The 20,694-nt window shown below is 47.3% G+C and overlaps 1 long non-coding RNA gene across 1 annotated transcript; it reads left to right on the plus strand.

Annotated features, from left to right (window-relative positions):
* The first annotated feature begins 11,262 nt into the window (after positions 1 to 11,262).
* Positions 11,263 to 20,359, plus strand: LOC143272341 (uncharacterized). The gene is made up of 3 exons (XR_013049825.1): positions 11,263 to 11,411; positions 13,194 to 13,824; positions 16,672 to 20,359. It is a non-coding gene; the product is annotated as an uncharacterized LOC143272341 (long non-coding RNA).
* Positions 20,360 to 20,694: the final 335 nt, after the last annotated feature.

The following is a 20,694-nucleotide window of genomic DNA, read 5'->3' on the forward strand; positions in this document are numbered from 1 at the left end:
GCCGTAGACTTGGCGGCCTGAGCAAGAGATTTGTTTTTTCCGAGTCTGCAAGCTGGGAGGACAGGTCAAGGGGCCCGAAGGTTTGCTTCCTCTGAGCCCTCTCCTGAGGCCACTTTCACCCTGCGTGTTTATGTGCTGACTCTCGGCCTGCGTGTCCATATCTTACCTGCCTCTTAAAAGGCCGCCGGTCATATTAGAAGAAGGCCCATGCAAATGAAACCCCTAACCTTAAAGACACCATTCTGACTTATTGACGGTTGGAACATCATGTCACCCTGGTGATAACTCAACTCAGCTCGAGACATTTCCTCTCCCCATTTATGTTGTCTGTGTTGATACACATTTATCTTGGACTACTCTGTGCTATTTCTTACATGAAAGCACCAAAATTTATTGATTAATTTACTAGTTTACACTTGAATTGTTTCCATTGCAAAGAAAACACTGCTTAGAGCGTTCTCATACATAATTCCAGAATCTCTACTTAATTGTGTGTGGGAGAGCAAAGTGGATGTGGTGGTGAAGGTGTCTTTAGTTTTACAAATAAAGCAAACAGAACATCAGTTTCTCACAGACACCAGCAAAATGTTATAGAAACATCCTTCAATCCCAGTTAACTTTCTTCTTCTTTTTTAAGGTGTGACTTGTTCACAGTTTCACTGTATGTTTTCTGTATCTATTAATTTTAACAAATGCACGGCAGATGTTATGATGTGTGGACCAGTTTCTACTTCATTCGGATAATCACATTGTTTTCCTGATTCTGTTAACGTGGTGAGGAGAACCATGGGCTTTGTCATGGAAGATCACGTTTTAGAATAAATCCTATCCGGTCATGATAGGTTAGATTTCCATACATCCCCGGGCTTAGTTTGCTAATGTTTCACTAGAGACTATTGCATCTGTGTTCAGGAGATGATCACCCCATCTTTCCCTCCTTGCTTTTCCCTTGCATAGTTTTAAGTATCAAAACTGTTCTAGCCTCTCAGAATGCTGTGGCTCCCCCCAGCCCTTCTCACCCCAGCCCCTACCCTAAACCTCTCCAACCCAGGATCTGGGCTCCCCTTCTATTCCCCCAGCCTCTGATCCCCAGATAACTAAGTCACACATAGTGTGGCTACACTTCCTCTTGGTCTCTTGGCTTCTGACGGGCTCTGCTTTCTGATATCTCTTGGTCTGCCTGCCCCACCCCCAACCCCCATGGCCTGGTTCAGTCTGCTGGCTGTGTTCATTCTGGACTCTTCCAGAAAGCCTCTGTCTGTTCTCTCCCTCATATCTACAATAAACCTTCTCCTTAACCATACCTTGGAGCAGCCATGGCCTCATTTTTTTTCATTCATCTGGTACCAAAACCACAGTAGTAGCATATAGGAATTCCCTTCCAAGGGACTTGACCTCTTGGAGCCAGGCTGCTGCTCTGACTTTCCTAAAGTATGTGGGGATCTTTTGCTTCTTCTGGCTTCTGCCACCCACCACCATATCTGGCTCCAAATTCTAGAGTCCGATATTTTAGCCTTTTCTCCCTCCACCCGCCCTCACTATCCACCTCTCCTCTTCTCATCTGTAAACATCCTCTCTCTGGCTCCTAGAGCCTCCCACGCCCTCCAGAGTGCCCACCATGTGGGTATCTCAAGCCTCCTGAGCCCTCTGGGACCCCACTACATGGACAACTGTCTACTTACTAAGACACTTGCTCCCCCACCTCTACTGGAACGCTCCCCTTTTTCCAAAAGCTTCTCCCGGTCTGTTCCCTCACCTGTTTCTCCTGTCCTCCTCTGCGGGGTAAGAGTCACCCTGGAACTGCCTGCTTTGTCAAGACGCTGTGTGCCAGGATGCTCCCCTCACTCTGCTGGGCCCCTGTCACAGGGAAAGGGATGTCCCTCCTCTGTGCTTTGGAACAAGTCTCTCGGTCCACTTGGGGATGCCCCACAATAAAACTCTGTCACCAGGACACTCAGCCCTCCTCTGCCCCCATAGTTCTCAGCCCCTTCCTGGGGCCTCCTCGTCTCCTCTTCAGAGCCGCCTGCTCTGACTCTTCCCTAAGCCCTCCTAGGCTTCTAAGATATTGAAATCCTCCCTCGGGTGCAATCCTTAGACTTTGTGACCCTGTTTCCTCTCAGCTCCCTCTGGGAAGCCCTACAGTTTCTTTGCACCCCCCTGAGCCTGTATTTCACCCCTTTCCTTCCCTTCCCCTCATAGCCACCCTCTGTGTCTCCCTCATACCTTCCTGGGCCTTATATGGCCCTTCCTCTTTTCCTCCCAGTACTCAGAGATTTTATGAAAACCTCGCTGTCTTACTGAAAATGGCTTGGCTTCAGTACAGCTCAATGACCAAAACCCAACACATTTGGTTTTCAAATTCTCTGAAATCGTAGCAACCACTGCCACTGTACAAACAAATGATCTCCAAATCTGTTATATCTAAACATTCTCTGCTCTACACTCCCAAAGTCTCCTATCACTATGATGCTCTGAAGAAATCACCTAAGCTATTATGTAAACACCCCTTATCTTGGGATTTTTAAGATCATTGAGTATGGTTAAAACCTCTGTAATAAAATTTTAGCTTAAAACTTTTAACTTATAAAAGGCTTGTGGTTAAAGAAAACCTATACATAGGCAATCTTACACGGATTCAATTTTGTTTAAAGATAATTAAGACATGCAAGTTAATGCTTTTTCTCCTTACAAATAATCAAATTATTTAATGTGCTCAGAATTAGGCTCATAGTCATGCTAAGTACAATGTAACTCATTTACAGTGGCAAGCTTTATTTAACTTCCTCTGTGTATTTTCAAGGTTAAGCCTAAAGCTAGTAACTAAAAAACAAACAAAGTTTGTTGAAGATCGGGTATCCTTAATAGATAACGGTCCTCACACTCTTCAGAGATCTGCTGAATGTGGGATTTAATAGTTAATGAGAAAGCTTCCTGGGATAGACAGAAATAGCAGATCCTAGAAGAGGCCCTAAGGTATCCAAAGGAGATGATGGGGCACAGATGCCTCCACCTAGACTGTGGTGATGCTGACCACTGGGCAAAACCACTTCATGTCTCTTCTGCCACCAGGGCTCTGCCCACATGGTGAACACGGTTGGGTTTACTGTCCTATTCTGCCTTGTCACAGCAGGTCAGTTTTCCTAGGTTCTTCCTTCATAGGAAAATCTCTCAGACCTCTGGGGTCTAGCAGCCAAAGGCTGATGCTGTCCTGTGTAGCAGCTGAAGACACAACGCTGTCCTATGTGTAAGAGCCAAAGACTTACAACCTCTGCACCCCCAATGAAGCATGGAGGCCGCAGGATCCCAGGAGGATCAGGAGGATCCTTAGGGTAACTGCCCAGGTAGCAGTAAGTCCCTGTCATTTTAATGAATACGTAGGTCATTTGGATTATGCTTCCTGTTATATTTAGCTTTCTCAGATCTCTGACGATATCAACAGCGAACAGTAGCTTTATATTAACAGCAGTAAGCAAACCAGCTCCTCCCCCAAAGCTGCTGCTGTCTGGTCAGTTCATTTCACTTGTAAAAATCAGGACTCATTTTTTTTAGAGCTGCTAGCTCTCCTGACGAAAAAGGGCTCGGACAATTTATCTTTCCTGTGGACTCTGAAAAAGATAAACTAATTGTTTCAATGTAACTTTTTACTATTTCTTTATTTGAAGGAACTTGCTTTGTAATGACTGCTCTCAGTAATCAACCACTTAAGTCTCATGGTAAATGATTGGATAGAAGAAAACATTGGCCTGGCGGTAGTGGCGCATGCCTTTAATCCCAGCACTCGGGAGCCAGGGCCAGGCGGATCTCTGTGAGTTCAAGGCCAGCCTGGTCTACAGAGCAAAATCCAGGACAGGCACCAAAACTACAGAAAAACAAAGTAAAACAGAACAAAAAAAGGAAGAAAGGAAAGGTTTAAAGTTTATTAAGTTGTGAGGGTCTAAGTAAGTGATTCAAAGTGTGTAAATGCAAGTTGTAAAGATATAAGAAAGTGATTTAAGGAAGGTATGGGTTCCAGGGCAGCTTGGCTACACATCTGCCATGACAGGCTTAAGAGAGCCAGTCAGAAAATAGGCCTGAGTTTCTGTTGACTGTAAGACAACAACAGGTTCCAGGAAAAACCGTAAACTGACATCACCCAGGCACCACCCACGAATGGGCCAATCAGCATCCAAAGGGAGAAATACCTAATTTTCTAAAGGAAATACCTAATGTTCCAAGGGAATACCGAACATTCCAACTATTATAGTTATCACCAAGTGTTCCTTGGCCCAGCATGCACCTATTCTCTCATGCCAACCTCTGCTGTGATAAAAACCCTACCTTGACTGGGCTCAGGGTTCTCTGATCTCACTGCTGTGTTGGACAGATGGAGGGTCCAAGTTCAAGCTTGAATAAAGACTCTTTGTTTTTGCATATGGATTCAAACTAGATGAATGGGTGCTAAATAATACATCAGAGAGGAAAATGCTAAAACCCAATATCCTTCAGAGAAAGAAAGCAATAAAAAGCCAGGCATTACACACCACTGAGCTCTGAAAAAGCCTCAGGAGTTGAACACCCCAGGATCCATAGAAAGTAGGACTGAAAGGCGGGCTGAAAACAGGGGACCGGGGAACAGTTTGTATAAGGAAGACTTAGAACCTCTTCTAGCTTGGCCAGGTGGCCAGCCCACTCTCCAAGCTCCAAATCCCCAGACATGTAACTTCCTAAGGTACTTTGGAGGCAGGACCTGAGATGAGGTCACACAGACGAGCAGTTTACCTGGGAATACAACCCGACCAAGAAGAAGTAAAGGGGTCTAAGCAATGCAAACGTGGGGGGGGGGTAGGGAGCCACAGTGGCCAGGATGTGAGTGCCTCCAAGAATAAATATTATGACTAGGACTCCAGGTCATCTTTTCTACCCAAGGGCAAGGGTCTCCTGAGAGGAGAAATATAGGACAACCGAGTCTCTAATGTGGACACAGAGCTGAAGCTATGGACTCAGGGGACCCAGGAGAGTGGAAGACATTTCAAAGGGGACCAAAGCAAGTGCTTTTCTAAAATGTCAATGCTGGGGAAAAATAAAAAACACCCCAGTACACTTCTCTGCTTCCCTCTGAGGATGCTGGTGGCCGGATATTTACCCCAAGGAAGACCACTGGAAGGCCTTCCAAGAGAAACAGGCTAGCACAAGATGAAAGATCCTCAAACTCCAATATATGTGGCCTCACCAACACGGTGACCGGCTCCCAGTCCAACAGCCGAGGAGTGTAACCCTTGCACTCAGCGAGTCTCCAGTCACCTTTGCCCTCCACTCTTCTCTATTGGTAGAAGCCAAAGCCCAGCCAAATTAGAGGCTAAGCTGCAGCTAAGGATGGAGGTCACTCTCCAATGTTGCTCTTGTATCCCTAAGACACCTTCTTCCCTTCAGAAGTGCCCTGATGCTTGGTTCTTTCTGGTGTTCTAACTGCACAAGGATGGAAGACCTCACATTCAAGATGCAGAGCTAAGACCCATGGCATCTTCAAAGGCTGGCATCAAAATCTGATCCCATTAATGATAGGACTAAAATCCAGAAGGTGCTGGACTTTGGTGCTCCTCAGTTTTCTCGGCAGAAAAGTGGAAACTCTAAGCACTGTGTGCTCCTGGAGCTCTTGTCTACAAGTAAAGAGCTTTCTTCGTGCAGGACACCATTCATAGTGAACGCATGTCAAGAGCTTCCCCTGGATGTGTCCCTGTTCAACATGCACAACTAAGGAAGCCCTATTTGGCCAGGCTGTCAGAGGATGTCAAAGTTCAGTGTGTCACAGCTCCCCTGGCCTCCAAACTGCCCTCCTGCGGTGGGACTGGAGATTCCATGACTCCTGCGATGGGACGGAAGATGTGATGACTCCTGCAATGGGACTAAAGATGCGATGGCCCCTGCGATGGGACTGGAGATGCGATGGCTCCTGGGATGGGACTGAAGATGCGATGGCTCCTGCTGGCTTCTGGAGAAGCCGTGTTCCCCATTGCCATGGTCTCACCACTCCAACATGCAAAAGATTCATTCCCTGTCCGTCAACCTGTGTGCCTCAGCCACTGACTCCCAAACCATCCCTCATCAAATGGAAGCTTGCCCACTTAACTTTGTACCTCCTGAGCCTCCAGACACCTCAGATCCTTCCATCTGTCACCACCCCAGCCTTCTCCACACCCGTCTCTTCTCTGAACGCCTCCTCTGCCTTCTTCCCCTGGATGAAGCCTGACTCTCTCTTGAAGACACTGCATCCCCTTCAGAGCCCTCAAACCAATAGGCTGGGGGTGAAGCAGGTGTTCTCCACTCTCCTTGTTGGGGCTTCTAGAACATCGTCTGTTCTAATTCATTGGGGGGGGGGGTGCTCCTGCCATCCCCAGACCTAAGAAACCATCCAGACCCAGTTGACCAGCTGCCTCAACACCTGCTCTTCTACTTGGTCAGGAGAGAGTGGGTGGATCTTCCTCCACCTCAGCTCCCCAGGCACAGGAAGTCCCTAGTGTCCAGTTAGTCATGACTGTGCAGACTTTCTGACTGGGGTTTCTTCCAAGGCATGGAGGGGCTCGGAAGCTCACAGGGCAGCCACCAGAAACAGCCAGGAAGGAGTCCATTGTCTGGGCCTCTGCCCTTCCAGACCAACTTAGCAAAATTACAACCTCATCTCCATCTGTGTGTGCGCTTCAGTTCAATCAATACTTCCTAAGCACGTAGATTTGCTCTGCTGAATGCCGTAGGTGCAAAGGCGTCTACGAGGAAGACATTTTCATTTTTAAAGAATATGCAAAGGTGCCCCCTTTGTTCTCTTTCTCCTGGGCACAAACCTGTGCCCCCTAACCACCTCCAAGCACACAGTGTCTCTTTCCTGGTCTCTAAAATCCTGTCTCCTTGGCCTACTGACGTAAGCACTTCTCAAATGCAGACAGGAACAAAAAATGATGATTCAATCAGTTCATTTTCAAGACAGAATGACTGCCTTCCCCTCTTAGGCTCCTCCACCTTAAATATGATAATGCTAGGCATTAAATTGGAGAAGTGACTCAGTGGGTGGTTTAGTGGTTAAAAGCGCTTACTGTTCTTTAAGACCTGAGTTCAGTTCCCAGTGCCCACACTGGGCAGCTCACAACTGCCTATAACTCTAGTTCCAGGGTCTATCCAAAATGGCCTTCTGGTTCCTTCAGGAACTGCAGTAACATGTACACACACACACACACACACACACACACACACACACACACACACATGCACACACGTACACACACACTTTAAAAACACAACATAATACTATCAAAATAAGAATTGGTACTTTACACTGTAAACATTTGCATACATACCAAGTAGGTGCATTGGGAATAATATCACAGCACACAGCAGTAGGCCTGCCAGGCTCACAGGCCTGTCTTTCCTAAATCAGACTTGTACAGTCTTCACACTTGCATCAAACAATGTGTGATGGAGAGCTTGTACGTTTGCACTTTTCCCCTTACTGAATACTGCACTGTTTCAGAAGTTTAATTTGCTTCTAAGTACCGTTTAGGTCAGATTCCTGACTGGTAACCTAATAGGTCAGTTTCCTATTAACTTGATGGTTAGGTCAAACTGCTAACAGAATCGTTCTCTCAATATTCACAGGCTGCACTGTGGGCAAATGACTAGCTCCATTTGGGGCTTTTCTGAATTCTGAAAAGCCACATACATATACCCATCTACTGGTAATTGCAGAAGAGTTATTTCCAAATACACCATCCCATTAGAGATGTCCCTAGTAAATTTACCAAAGACCAAAACTTCCACTTGTATAAAGGTGTACATATTTCCCTTACTAAGATACTTTCGTATATAAGACATGAATACTAATTCCCTATACTCTGAGTCTGTTCTCATTCTCAGCAGTGCCCGTAGGTTTGGTTGGGTTGGGTTGGTTTGTTGTGTTATCTCCCAAGCTCTGCATCTGCTGGTGGCATAGTGAGGGGGTGGGGACCTTGGTTCAGCTCACCTATTCTCGCCCCCTTTCTTGTCTTCTCCGAGAAGAGACTGCTCAAACTCCACCCTCTTCCTCCTCTCGCACCCCTCACATTCACAGCCAATCTGTCCTCACCAGGACTTGCCTTTCCACGGGGACTGAATCTGTCCCAGGCTCTCTGTATTTACCACGCCCCTCTTCCAGGAAAGCCTTACCCTCCTGGACTGAAGGCACAGGCTCCTGAGAGCTGGGTGTTTGTCTTCCGACAAATCCATTCTCAAACTCCATCTCTAAGGTCTTCAGAAACAGAATTTGGAAAGAAGTGGGGACCAGATGATGTCATAAGGATATGGGGTCCCTACATTGGCATTAGTGGCCCTATGACAAGGAGGCTCTGGGGCTGGTTCTGTTTTGCCATGTGGTAACTTCCTGAAAGTTCCGCTGCTTTGGGCCTGGGGGTTCCCCCACCCTCCTTCTCCACCTCCTGCCTACTGAATGAGATAAGCCATTTCCCTTGGCCAGGTGGGAAAATTTATAAAATGCAATTGTTTGTGAGAAATTTGCTGTGTCCGGGGGTCCTGTGTCTGGATCTCCCTATAAGGTCTTGCCACCTGAGTGTGGAATGAAGTGGGAGGATCAGCTGAGGATTCTGATGTGGTGGTTGAGTCCATGAAGGAATGGGGGTCCTTGACGCCTTCTTCTGTTTCATAAGGAACAAATCACCCTGGGTCTGCTGGGCTCTTGCTACCTGAGTGTCATCTGCTGGAGGCCCATATCCTCTTGGCCACAGAAGAACTTCCTTTCTCACATGGAAAGAGGGCCAAGAGGTGGGTGGACAAGGCTAGAAAAATGAGCAGGCAGCCTGCCCACCAAGCATCCAGTCAGCCAGGGTGCATGACCCAAAGCTATACCTCAGTATGGAAACACCAATGAGCCATTGCCTGGGATGAGGCATCTACCCCAGGTTCATGAAAGGCTTTTCTAAGGCCTGGCACTCATTTCTGCTCCTTCTCTCCTTTCACCCTGGCTGCACCGTCCTTCTCTACCTCTCTCCACCATCTCTTCTTTAGCCTGCTGTGGCTCCCATTTCCCCATCCTTCCCTGTGTCAGCTTCAGGACCACTGTCCCTTCCTGAGGCTCTGCTCCAGCTCATTGCCCTTTCATGCTGGGCCACAGATGCTCTGCTTCCACCTTGATGCCACACTGGTGAGTCAATCCAAAACACTCCTGGAAGCTCAGGGCGTGCCAAGTGCAAAGGGGAGGTTAGGAGGCAGGGGCTTTCACTCCCACGTTGTCAGAGCACTGCCAAGGTCTAGGCAACTGCTGGATGAGGACAGGCTTCGATGCTGTTCTGAAACTATCTCCTAGTAGCTCTGTAGCTTCAAGAATTATTTAAGGGAGCCGGGCGGTAGTGGCGCACGCCTTTAATCCCAGCACTCGGGAGGCAGAGGCAGGCGGATCTCTGTGAGTTCGAGGCCAGTCTGGGCTACCAAGTGAGTTCCAGGAAAAAGGAGCAAAGCTACACAGAGAAACCCTGTCTCGAAAAACCAAAAAAAAAAAAAAAAAAAAAAAAAAAAGAATTATTTAAGGGGATGTGGAGAGTTGGCTAAGTCAGTAGAGTAATTAAAGCGTGAAGACATGGCTTTGAATCCCCAGCTCCCGAAAAGCCAATTATGGTGTGGAACACTTACAGTCCCAGCTCTGGGAAGGCACAGGCAAGTGGATCCATGGAGCCAGTCAGTGAGCTCCTAGTTCAGTAAGAGACCCTGTCTCAATAAGGTCAAAGCAATCGAGAAAGACATGGAATGTTGATTTCTAGCCTCCACACATATTCATATGCACATGCTCACACATTCACGTGAACACACACATGCAGACACACAACTGAAAGTGTCAAGCTCCTCCATGTTCTGTTTTCTTATTCATAAGATGGGCGCTGGATAAAATGCCCACCTGAGAAGGTGTTAATGAAGGCATATGACACGATTTTGGTGGGACACACCCACACTGCATCATGGGATACACAATACTGATAACTGATGTACCCAGAGAGCATTACCTCTCCAAACCAATGCTGAACTCACTCATGAAATGACTGCACTAACATGGTGGGATACTTGATGACTTTGAACCTACATCCAGGAAGCTGGGCAGGCTCCCTCCATCTAGCATGTAAAAGCTGATCACCCTCAGGACAACAGTGAAAATCCAGCTCCATCTGACCCTCAGTTGCACAGCAGCTCCCATCCTTGGTTGAGAAAGACTCAGGTCACTATTCTGGAGGAGTCAGCAATACACCCAAGAGCTCTACTTCTAATCAAGATCTTTCTGGTTTTGAGCTATAAAGTCGGGGTGGGTCCTGGGTCTCTACCACCCAACGTGGAGTTTAGAAACTACCAAAGCTGGAAGCTTGACCCCCAAAAGGCTGCAGCCAATTTTTTGCCTAAGCACTCGCACAGACTGATTTTAACTGGCATTTCGCGTTCATTGGGGCCAGTGAGAACTTTGTCCCCAGCAGGGAACTGGGGTTAACGGTTCTGCCTCAGTCATGATCTTTATGAGATCTGCGTCTTTCCTGGACAAGTTCTAGGGCAGAGACTGCTCATTTTCAGTGTTTTGCCTGGAACTAGGGATTCTCTTTCTGTGGCAAGGCAGTGCAGTCTTTTATCTCTTTCCAGAAACTCACATATGCTAGCAAAGCGGATCTCTCCAGATCTCATAAGCTGGCCGGGACTTTCAGACCTGGACTACAGAAGGGCTCCACTCACACAGCGATACTAATGGTGATAGTGGTTGCAAAATATTCCCTCGCCCGTGCTTATTTCATACTCAGGTGAGAATGGAGATGCTGACAATAACAGTACAGGACTTTAAGCCATCTGTGATTAAACTGTGGCCCAGAGAAGTCACCTGACTTTTCTAAGGCCACAGAGACAGCAAGGTTAAGACAAAACTGAACCAGAGCTGTGGTCTCCTGGTTTCTGATCACATCTTGCTCTCTAACTCCATGACTAATGTCAATAATGCCTTCCATCCATGTACATGGAGAGTCTTGGGACTCTGGATATTTTTAGGGAGTCCTGGGAGAATAGAACAACATTCCAGAGGAGGAAAGAATAGGAAAAAAGCAGCCAGAGTACACATGGAGACTCAGAATAGCAGGTCAACTGTGGCTGGAGAGACAGCTCCTGAAAGTGAGTTCAGAGGAGGCAGGCTTCCCGTGCCTGGGTAAAGGACCCCCAGGTGAAGTAGCAGGTGATCTGAACTTAGACTCTGACTTAGTCATTGACCTTCACAGTGACCAGCTGGGGAGGTCTCCTTGGCCCCTGCAACAGAGCGAAGAACCCACAACTTCTTTATCTGGAGAACAGACAGCTACATGGCCCTCAGCCAGAACTGTGTCTGAATATGGGCTGGAAGAGGTGGCCCAAGAGGGTGAGGACAAAACAGTCCCCAGGTAAACAGACCACTGAGGCTTGGTGTAGCTCAGGGTGCATGTACATACAGAGGCCCCAAAGGGTCCCGCTGCCCTTAAGAGTCCACAGCAAACATCCATGAGAAGAGGCCCTGCAGGATGGAAGGGAGCGAGGACCAGGTCTAACTGCACACTAGTAACAAGGTCTCTTCTAGAAAGTGAGCTTTCTAAAACATAATTTGGGTTCTTTATGACGTGGGAAAGGGCAGCGGAATTCCCATGAGGAACTGGTTGGCAGCTAGGCTCACACTATTTCTACTGCAGTGACTTGAAGCTACAGATCCTGGGAGAGATCAGGCTGGCTGAATAGTGGCACAAATGTTCAGCTCACTGAGAGGCAAACTCCTGGGGGAACTTAACCGGAACCACATATAACTGTGAGTTTCAACACAGAATTGACACACCAGTGTACCATTTGATGCTAGAGCAGGTAACCTGAAAATGAACTCCACTTCAAGCTCTCATTCCAGGGTTTTAATCAGATTTGGACAAATTTGACCCCATGCAGAGTGTGGTGCCTTGGGTAGAGAGGTCAACTGTAAATGATACAAGCCTGTCTGTATCCAAACATTGCCACATGTAAACTGTGTTCCACAGTGGACAGCCAGCAACAGCTACAGTGAGCCCAGGGGGAGGACAGAACACGGCTGGGCTCAGGACACAACAGTGGCCATTCCTTCACCTGCTGTGAAAGCCTGTCCTTCCACTAGGCACTCTGACTCCCCACATCTCCAAGGACATTCATGGGGTCCTCATGCTCACGAGTCATGTTACATGGGAGGCTATCTGAATGCAAAAACACACAACGTGACTCACTTTAAACATCCTCGTGCCAGAAGCTGCACTTTCTATCTCCAAGGACAGAGGCAGGCTAACTAAGCCAAAGGTTTCACACTTTTCACAATCAATGGTAGACTCTTGCAACACTCTGAGAATTCATGGTGGTCCATGGCCATGAGTGGCCAGCGATCCTGAGTACTGGATGTCAGTCATTTTACATCCACCTTCCCTTCATGAGAAACCCTGGAAACTGGTGGTTGAGAGACTGCATTTCCATCACAGGGGAAGCACGGACTTGACTGAGATTCCAGTTCAGAGCAGGCTAACAGAACCAGCCCACCACTGCATGATCTGAAAGTGCATGGGGACAGAGCTTGACACAACTCTGGACAGCGTGATCACCCAGCCACACAGTTACCTGGGTGGAAGGTTGGCTGAGGATGGCACAAGGAAAAGCAGGTGCTCCCAGGAGTCCATCGTACACGCTGGCCTGCCGCATCACCATCTATGGTGACTCCTGCACACAGTGTATAGTCAGGAGTCCATCGTACACGCTGGCCTGCTGCATCACCATCTATGGGGACTCCTGCACACAGTGTATAGTCAGGAGTCTATCTTACACGCTGGCCTGCCGCATCACCATCTATGGGGATTCCTGCACACAGTGTATAGTGATTCACTACTCATCTATGTACTTACATACTGTTCACTCTAAAACCCAGGACCACAGCATTCCAGGCAAGCATTTGGCTAATAACTCAACTAAGCCAAGGGACTAATGGTGCCCAGAGGTCAAGTTAGGAAACAAGGTGTGTATGGTTACATTTGGAGCCAGATACAAGGGGCACTAGATGGCACCTTGCAGGCTGAGTGACAGCCATGAACCAGGATGGCTGTAGAGAATCGGAGGTGATGAGGCAGAGTGTGAAGTTCAGAGATTTGAGATAAGGAAACAAAATAGTCACCTGTGTTCCTCCTCTCAAGGCTGATGGTGCACGTGGGAAAATGGAGGGCTGACAGGAGACGCATGTGGATGACTCCCAGGGAAAGAACGGTCTATGAGAAACGCCTCTACATAATTCCCCAAAGCTAGTGCTTCTGGGGATGCTTGCACAGCAGAGAACAAGATGGGCCGTGCTGGGAGAGGACCGAGGCCTGGATGTCCTTTGGGATTCTCAGAATGAGGTGAGGCCTCTGTGACCTCACAGGGTGAGTCCCTGTCCTAGTGACAGCAGTGGTCTTGGCCTGAGGGCAACACAGAGTCCATCAAGGACAGCTGGGAGTCAAAGCAGGCCCAAGTGTCTTGAAGATTTGGGGCTATTTTCTGGGATGGATACTACCCAAAATTAATCTGAGTGACTCAGTCAGTGGGAGGCACTTCTACACCGGGGCTTTAAATGTGGAGACTGAGACATAGTGAGATAATTAAAATGTCTCTTACTTAGGGCAGTTCATCCTAGGAAGAACTAGAAACAGCAGGGATCAGGGTTCCCATAGCAGTGGGACTGGCCACTTAAGAACCCAAGGAGAGAAACTGCTGGAGTCACCAGGGAGAGGGGCCTTGGAATGAAGCCACACAGATGTATCTGGACCAGGACTCCAACCTCCAGCCTAGGTAAGGAAGGATGGAGGGTTCCTGTTTGCATCCCCAACAATGACCATCATTCATAGTTTGTCCAGGCATGGTAGAGGAAGTCTCTGGGGTGCTGACATCTGAGCTTCCCTGGTGTAGCAATCTTTTCATTTGTACTCAGATAGCTGACAAATATGGGAACAAACTCAATGTCACTGTCACAGGAACACCATGGCTGCACTCTCCCCTCTAAGTCTGTACTTACATACACATTTTCACTTGGTGTGTGTGTTATTGGTGTGTGCTCCTGTCTGCAGGTTCACATCCATGTGTGAAAGTGCTTGTAGATGATACTGAATAATGTCACATGTCTTCCTCTACCAACATATATGACAGAGGGTAAATTTACGCTCAGCCTTTGTTGATAAGATGACAACATCACCACATCTTAAGCATCCCACTTTGCTGGGACAGTGTGCTCAGCACAGTGTGGGGAAGCGTGGTCGCACTTCATGTTATACTCAGGCACATAGGCAAAAGCTGGAGAGAGGTGTGGTCAGGCCTCTGTTACCTCATATGATAGATCACTGCCATGGTAACGGCTGTGGTCTTCATGGGAGGGAGCACAGTATCTACTGGGGTGGGCTGCGGGGTTCAGACGGAACTGCAGGTGTGAAAGTAAGTTGGGGCTAAGTGGTGGGAGGAATCCACACAGGATTCTTGGGATGAAGGCCTAATTTAAACTCCTTACACTATTCAGAGAAGCGGGGGTGATAAAGGGTGTGAGACACAATGTGGTCCTTGAAGTGACCTTTAGCAGGACCTCAGCTACAGCACTAGGAAAAGTTGCGGTAAGTATCAGCAGACATGCTCCAAGGACTAGCCAAACAAGGACTCAAGGAGATCACGGTCACTATTCACCAGAGAATGAGGTCACAGGATGACCCCAGACTGTACCATGTGAAAAGACTTCAGGTTACAGACCAGGGCAGGATAAAGCTCTGTTGTTGTGCCCCAAGCCAGGGACAGCGGTCCTCTATGACAGCCATAGTGTGCAGGCAGGTCAGTTCTTTTCTTCTACTAACCCCCACCTGTATTTGTCAGAAAAGGTGACAGCATCTGAGGCAGAGCCAGCACCCATGTCAGGATCCAGTTTCCAAACTGTGATGGGATGGAGCTCTGCTGTTACACTGTTCTCCAGTGAATGACATTCTCAGAGGCCATTGACTACCATGGGAGAGCCAGTGTGGGAAATCTCATGACATTCTCAGAGGCCATTGACTACCATGGGAGAGCCAGTGTGGGAAATCTCAAGACATTCTGCTTTCTTTGCCCTCCTCCTTCAAGCTACATTGAATGGTGGTGAAGGGGCAGGTTGAAGGCCAAATTTATCAATCAGCTAGGTACCCAGGATCCTGAAGATGGCACACTCCAAGCCTCATGACAAGAGAAACCTGCTGATAAAAAACTCAGCAGAGCGCTGGGCGGTGGTGGCGCACGCCTTTAATCCCAGCACTTGGGAGGCAGAGCCAGGCGGATCTCTGTGAGTTCGAGGCCAGCCTGGGCTACCAAGTGAGTTCCAGGAGAGGTGCAAAGCTACACAGAGAAACCCTGTCGCAAAAAAACAAACAAACAAACAAACAAAAAACTCAGCAGAAATGATAGACCAAGACTTGAACTTTGTACTCTGGGACTGAGTATGACCTGTCCCCACTGGCCTTGCTCTTCCGGGGGTGGTGATCCCTGCAGGGGAGGAAGATTGCCTGTGAGCTTGTTCCCAAGCAATGATCTTAAGGGAAGTCTTCAGGTACTTTCCCTAAGTACCAGTCCAAAAGACACCCATGTGCTTGGACAGCCTTTGAGATTTCCCAAAGAGAGTGAGGCCTGGCCTCTCTGAACTCACATACGGGTCACTGCCATGATCACGGGTGTGATCTAGTTCTGAGGGCAGCAGAGTCCATTATAGTGGACCAGATTTAAATACAGGAGAAGGTGGGCAGGGATCCATTTAGGGTAAGTGACTGCACAAAATTCTTTGGGTGAATGTGATCTCACATCTGTGCATGAACATGTAGGGGGCATTATAGAAAAAGGGTGACTAAGTCACAATTCCATGTCACGGGTTTTTGATCTACAAGACAGATGTGGTCTTAAGAAGAGTTGCATTAGAAAGGAGCAGAGAGACACCCTCACTGAGCATGGCTACACATGGCATGCAGGGAGAGGACATCATCCACACACAGGAAAGAGGCCTTGTGAAGATCTGCACAGCCCCCAGTGTCTTAGGAAGGCATTTTCTAAACCATGGTTGTCAACCTTCCTAGTGATGTGATGCTAATATAATCTCTCATGTGCTGGTGACCCCCAACCATAAAATTATTTGCATTGCTACTTCATAACTGTGATTTTGCTACTGTTATGGATTGTAATGCAAACATTTTTGGTTCAGAGCTTTTCAATGGGGTCATTACCCACAGGTTGAAAACTACTGCTCTAGACCCAAGAAGGACCAACCTCTGCTGTTTCCTTGAACTCCCTGTGATCCATCATGGGATCTGACCACAGAATGGGATAAAAGACTGCATGGCCCCTTGTTGGGACTCTCTTAGCTCTCTCTGTTAGAAGCAATAATCTTCCCACATGAGCTCTTCAAGCCTCTCCACTATAGGCAGAGTCAGATATATATCAGGAAAGACTTCCCAACCACCTTCTTTCGTACATATTTGATGTATTTGTATAATGTGTAATTTATTTCATCTGGACTGTGTGCTATGTGTCTCTGTGTTCTTAAGGGACAGGTCAGTGATGTTCTGATTACATTTGACATGACAGAAAAGGACACCAAGTATTTTCCTCTGTCGATATCAACCTGTTCATTTTTATTTTCAGAAAAGCTGACCATAGACAAAGGCTAATGACAATGTAGCTTTGGACACACATGGACTCCACTGCTTGAAGCCTGAAGAGAAACAGGTACAGGGCCATCCAATGAGGCAATGTACCAGGCTAAAATCTGGACACTAAAAAGCCAATATATACCTAACGAAAGTAGTGAAGGCCAAATATGGACCCTTAGAATCCTGAGCTAAAGTCTGAGAGGGAAGCACCCCAGGTATAAGCATAAACCTAAAGATGCAGGAACCTCAAAGAAGAGGCGTTTCCTGGTTTATACCATGGACCATTGTCCTGCCAAGGCCCAATGCAGAAGAGAAGTGTGCCTGGGACAAACCCTGCAGAGAAAGAGGCCTGCACCCCCCCCCCAAAAAAAAGTATTGAGTGGGCTGAAAGTGGACCCTAATGAAGCCCAGACCCAAATCAAGAATAGACTGGGCCCTGGGCCAACCCCTGACAATGAAAAGGGCAGGTCTATGGACAGATAATATATTGACATGGGCAAATTATTCAAATTATGGAGGCTCAGGCCAATCCAAGAAGAGAGGTATGCCTGGGCCAAACTCTGATCCTGTAGAAGCCCAGGCCCAAAGCAAGAAGAGATGTGGGCCTGGGTCAGTCCCTGAACCTTAAGATACCTGGATCAAAAGAAAGACAGGCCTGGACAATCCAAAAATGGGAAAGAGGCCCATATTAAAACATAAAAGGGATATGCCTGGGCCAAACCATAACCCTTTAGAAGCCCAGGCCCAAAGCAAAAAGATATGGGCCTGGGCTAATACCTTACCCTTTAGAAGCCCAGGCTCAAAGCAAGAAGAGATGTGGGCCTGGGCCAGTCCCTGAACCTTAAGAAGCCTGGGACCAGAAAGAGATGATATATGGGCCTGGGACAATCCCCAAAATAAAGAGGCCCAGGTTAAGCCACAAAAGGAGTATGCCTGAGCCAAACCCTATCCCCCGAAGAAGCCTGGGTCCAAAGCAAAAAGAGATATATGGGCCTGGGCTAAAGCTTTATCCTTGAGACGCCTGGGTCCAAATCAAGAAGAGATGTGGGCCTGGGCCAGTCCCTGAACCTTATGATGCCTGGGCCCAAAAAGAGATGATATATGGGCCTGGGACAATCCCAAATATGGAAGAGGCCCAGGTTAAACTACAAAAGGAATATGCCTTGGCCAAACCCTAACCCTGAAGAAGCCCCAGCCCAAAGCCAGAAGAGATATGGGCCTAGGCAAATAACTTACCCTTGAGAAGCCCGGGCCCAAATCAAGAAGAGTTGTGGGCCTGGGCCAGCACCTGAAATGACAGAGGCTGGGGAAACCATGAAAAGGAGTGAGGGCAACCAAATTTAACCCCTGACTCCTTGTACAATTACTAGAGTAAAATCATTCTGGATTAACCCCTCACCAAAGAGACCTGTGCCCAAACAAAGAGCACTATGCCCACACCAAATCTAAAGTGAAAAACATGTGGTTAGAGCATATACCATGATGCTCTCTAATCCAAGGCCTTAGTTTCAATTGGTATAATACAACCAACCAGGTATTAATGCAGACATATGCCAGCTTGAACATTGATAACCTTGGACTCACCCACAATACTGCCTGTACTAATGACTGATATGCTCAACCTGAGTATCAAATATGTGCTTCGCACACAGAAACTTCATTCAATCCAGGCAACATCCTCAACACATGTGAGCAAGCATAATACCCTCACCATAATACAACAAGGGCTCACTAAATAACTATCAGTGTAGACATGCAATACCTAAAATTGTGTTATGCTGCACCCAGTAGTGTCTGACACAAGGACTTATATTGACTTAGACTGATTGTTTCAGAAAGAAGTATTTCTCAAGTGTACCTCAGGCCACAGCCTGTAACCAAGAACCTTGGACTAATCATAGTTGGTCTTGTTCTAACAACATTTGGACACATCATATCCTTCAAGATCCAGATCTTGATGATAACCTGATGATTAACACAGGTGCAAGGACTTACAAAGACATCAAAGGAACCCGGCTGCTCCTTGAACCCTAAGAGCCTGGGCTAATATCGTCCTCAGGGGTGTGTGGACCACACCCTCTTTCTGTGCAATCCAGGACAAGATCCAACCACAAAGGAGTGATGCCTTAAAGGGACCAAGCCTCACCTTAATAGACATAACCACGCCCCTGACCTGGTCTGACCACCAGGCAGTACCTTCATGTTAGTTTATTTTGTAGGATATCAATGGAAGTTGGGAGCTGTTTGACCACCAAGAACCTTGGGTCAAATTCCAAGTGTCTTTGGGCCACACCCTCTCTTCTTCCAACCCAGGCTCCATTAACAATACAGGAGAGACAGGACCAAATGACATCCTTGACTGTGTCCGAGCCACAAATGACCATCAACCAATATGGGCAGACCTTGTACTTAGGGGTGTGTGGGCCGCACCCTTATTTCAAATCTGACCACATGCTGTCTGGACTCCAAACAGACAAAACTATTGGTGGTTTAATCATTGAATTTCCACATATTACCTTCGAGATATGTAGACTACACACACCTTTCACCCAGCTCAGGCAACCATGCTCAAATCAGGGAGTCAGGACAACCTCACAGCCTTCATGACCATCTGGGTCACATATGAATATCAAATAACATGGGCACACATTGGATAGAGGGTGTGTGGGCCGCACCCAGGAATCCCCTGTGCCCAGGGTTTTATTAAGACTACAACAGATCAAGGACAGCACTTTGATCTCAAGTGTGATCTAGTGCACACGCGACTCCAGGAAGGTTGGACACATTTTAACACCATGGGGTGGTGGTCTGCAGAATGACATCATGGAAAAAGACCATGAAGTCACATCAATGGGATCCTGCCAGCCAATCAATGTCAGTGTGAGTTGGGGGCTAACTTACCACCATGAAGCCTGGGTCAAAATTAACTTTGAGGGTTGTGGACCTCACCTCTCTTCATCAAACTCAAGAAATAAGCTTATCTAGGAGGACCCAGGACCACAAAACATGGCCTTCATGATGTCTGGGTTACACCAGAGAAGCAACCTGGGCAGACTTTGCCGTGATGGGTGTGTGGGCCGCACCCAAGTGTCATTATTTGTCCAGGTACTATCTTGTCTACAAGAGACCCAGGACAAGATGATCTCATGTGTGACTTAGGCAACACCAAGAACTCACAGGCAATTGGGACCACCACAACAACCAGCATTAGTGGTCTGCTATGTGACATCAGCCTCATAAACTTCACAAGCCTCACAAGACTGTGGTCCAAACCCTCTTAGACTGACATCCCAGGTTCCCTCCCCACTCCCTGTTGACCTTGGTCCTCAACCTGACCTGATTAGAAACATCAAGTAACCCATTGGGTTAAGAAGGTGATGGACCAGGAGTACAGACAACTTGAATGCTAATGAGTAATGGGAAATCTTGAAGGCCCTCCTCTGGAGGCATGTTTTTGGCTTTTTCACTGTCTAGAAGTAGTTACTGAGGATTCCTCAAAATCTCAACAGAGCCTATCTAAAGGCAGATGGAATTATACAGTGATTTCTACAAATCTCTGCCTTCATCTTCTGTATATAAAACAGTTCAGAAGCAGTGTGGTGTTACATTATTCTTTATTGTGCATTTCATGCCCTAGAATTGTATATATAGTATTCAATAAATATGAGGTTCATCTGTAACCATGGTTTATCCTGGAATGCTCATTTTGGCCCTTTCCCTATACTTCTAACAGAAGGTTTTCAGACTTTGGATTGAAGATTTAAAGACCAGGGTGTGACGGTCATTGACAAACAGCAAGTGTGGGTAGCTAGCACATCTCTTTCTCACCTGCTGTGTCCATGTAGACAACACATATCTGAATTCTCAGACCTCATCCTGAAGATCACTGCACCCCTATCCATGCTTTATATCTTTAAGCTGGAGTCTCCCAAGGAAAACTAAAGAAAAGGTCTAAGGCAGGAGTGCTTCCCTAGTCATGAAATCACTGTGATAAAATTTCCTAATGAAAGGGGCT

This window comes from Peromyscus maniculatus, chromosome 3 (genome assembly GCF_049852395.1).
Source record: "Peromyscus maniculatus bairdii isolate BWxNUB_F1_BW_parent chromosome 3, HU_Pman_BW_mat_3.1, whole genome shotgun sequence".
Lineage (NCBI taxonomy): Eukaryota > Metazoa > Chordata > Mammalia > Rodentia > Cricetidae > Peromyscus > Peromyscus maniculatus.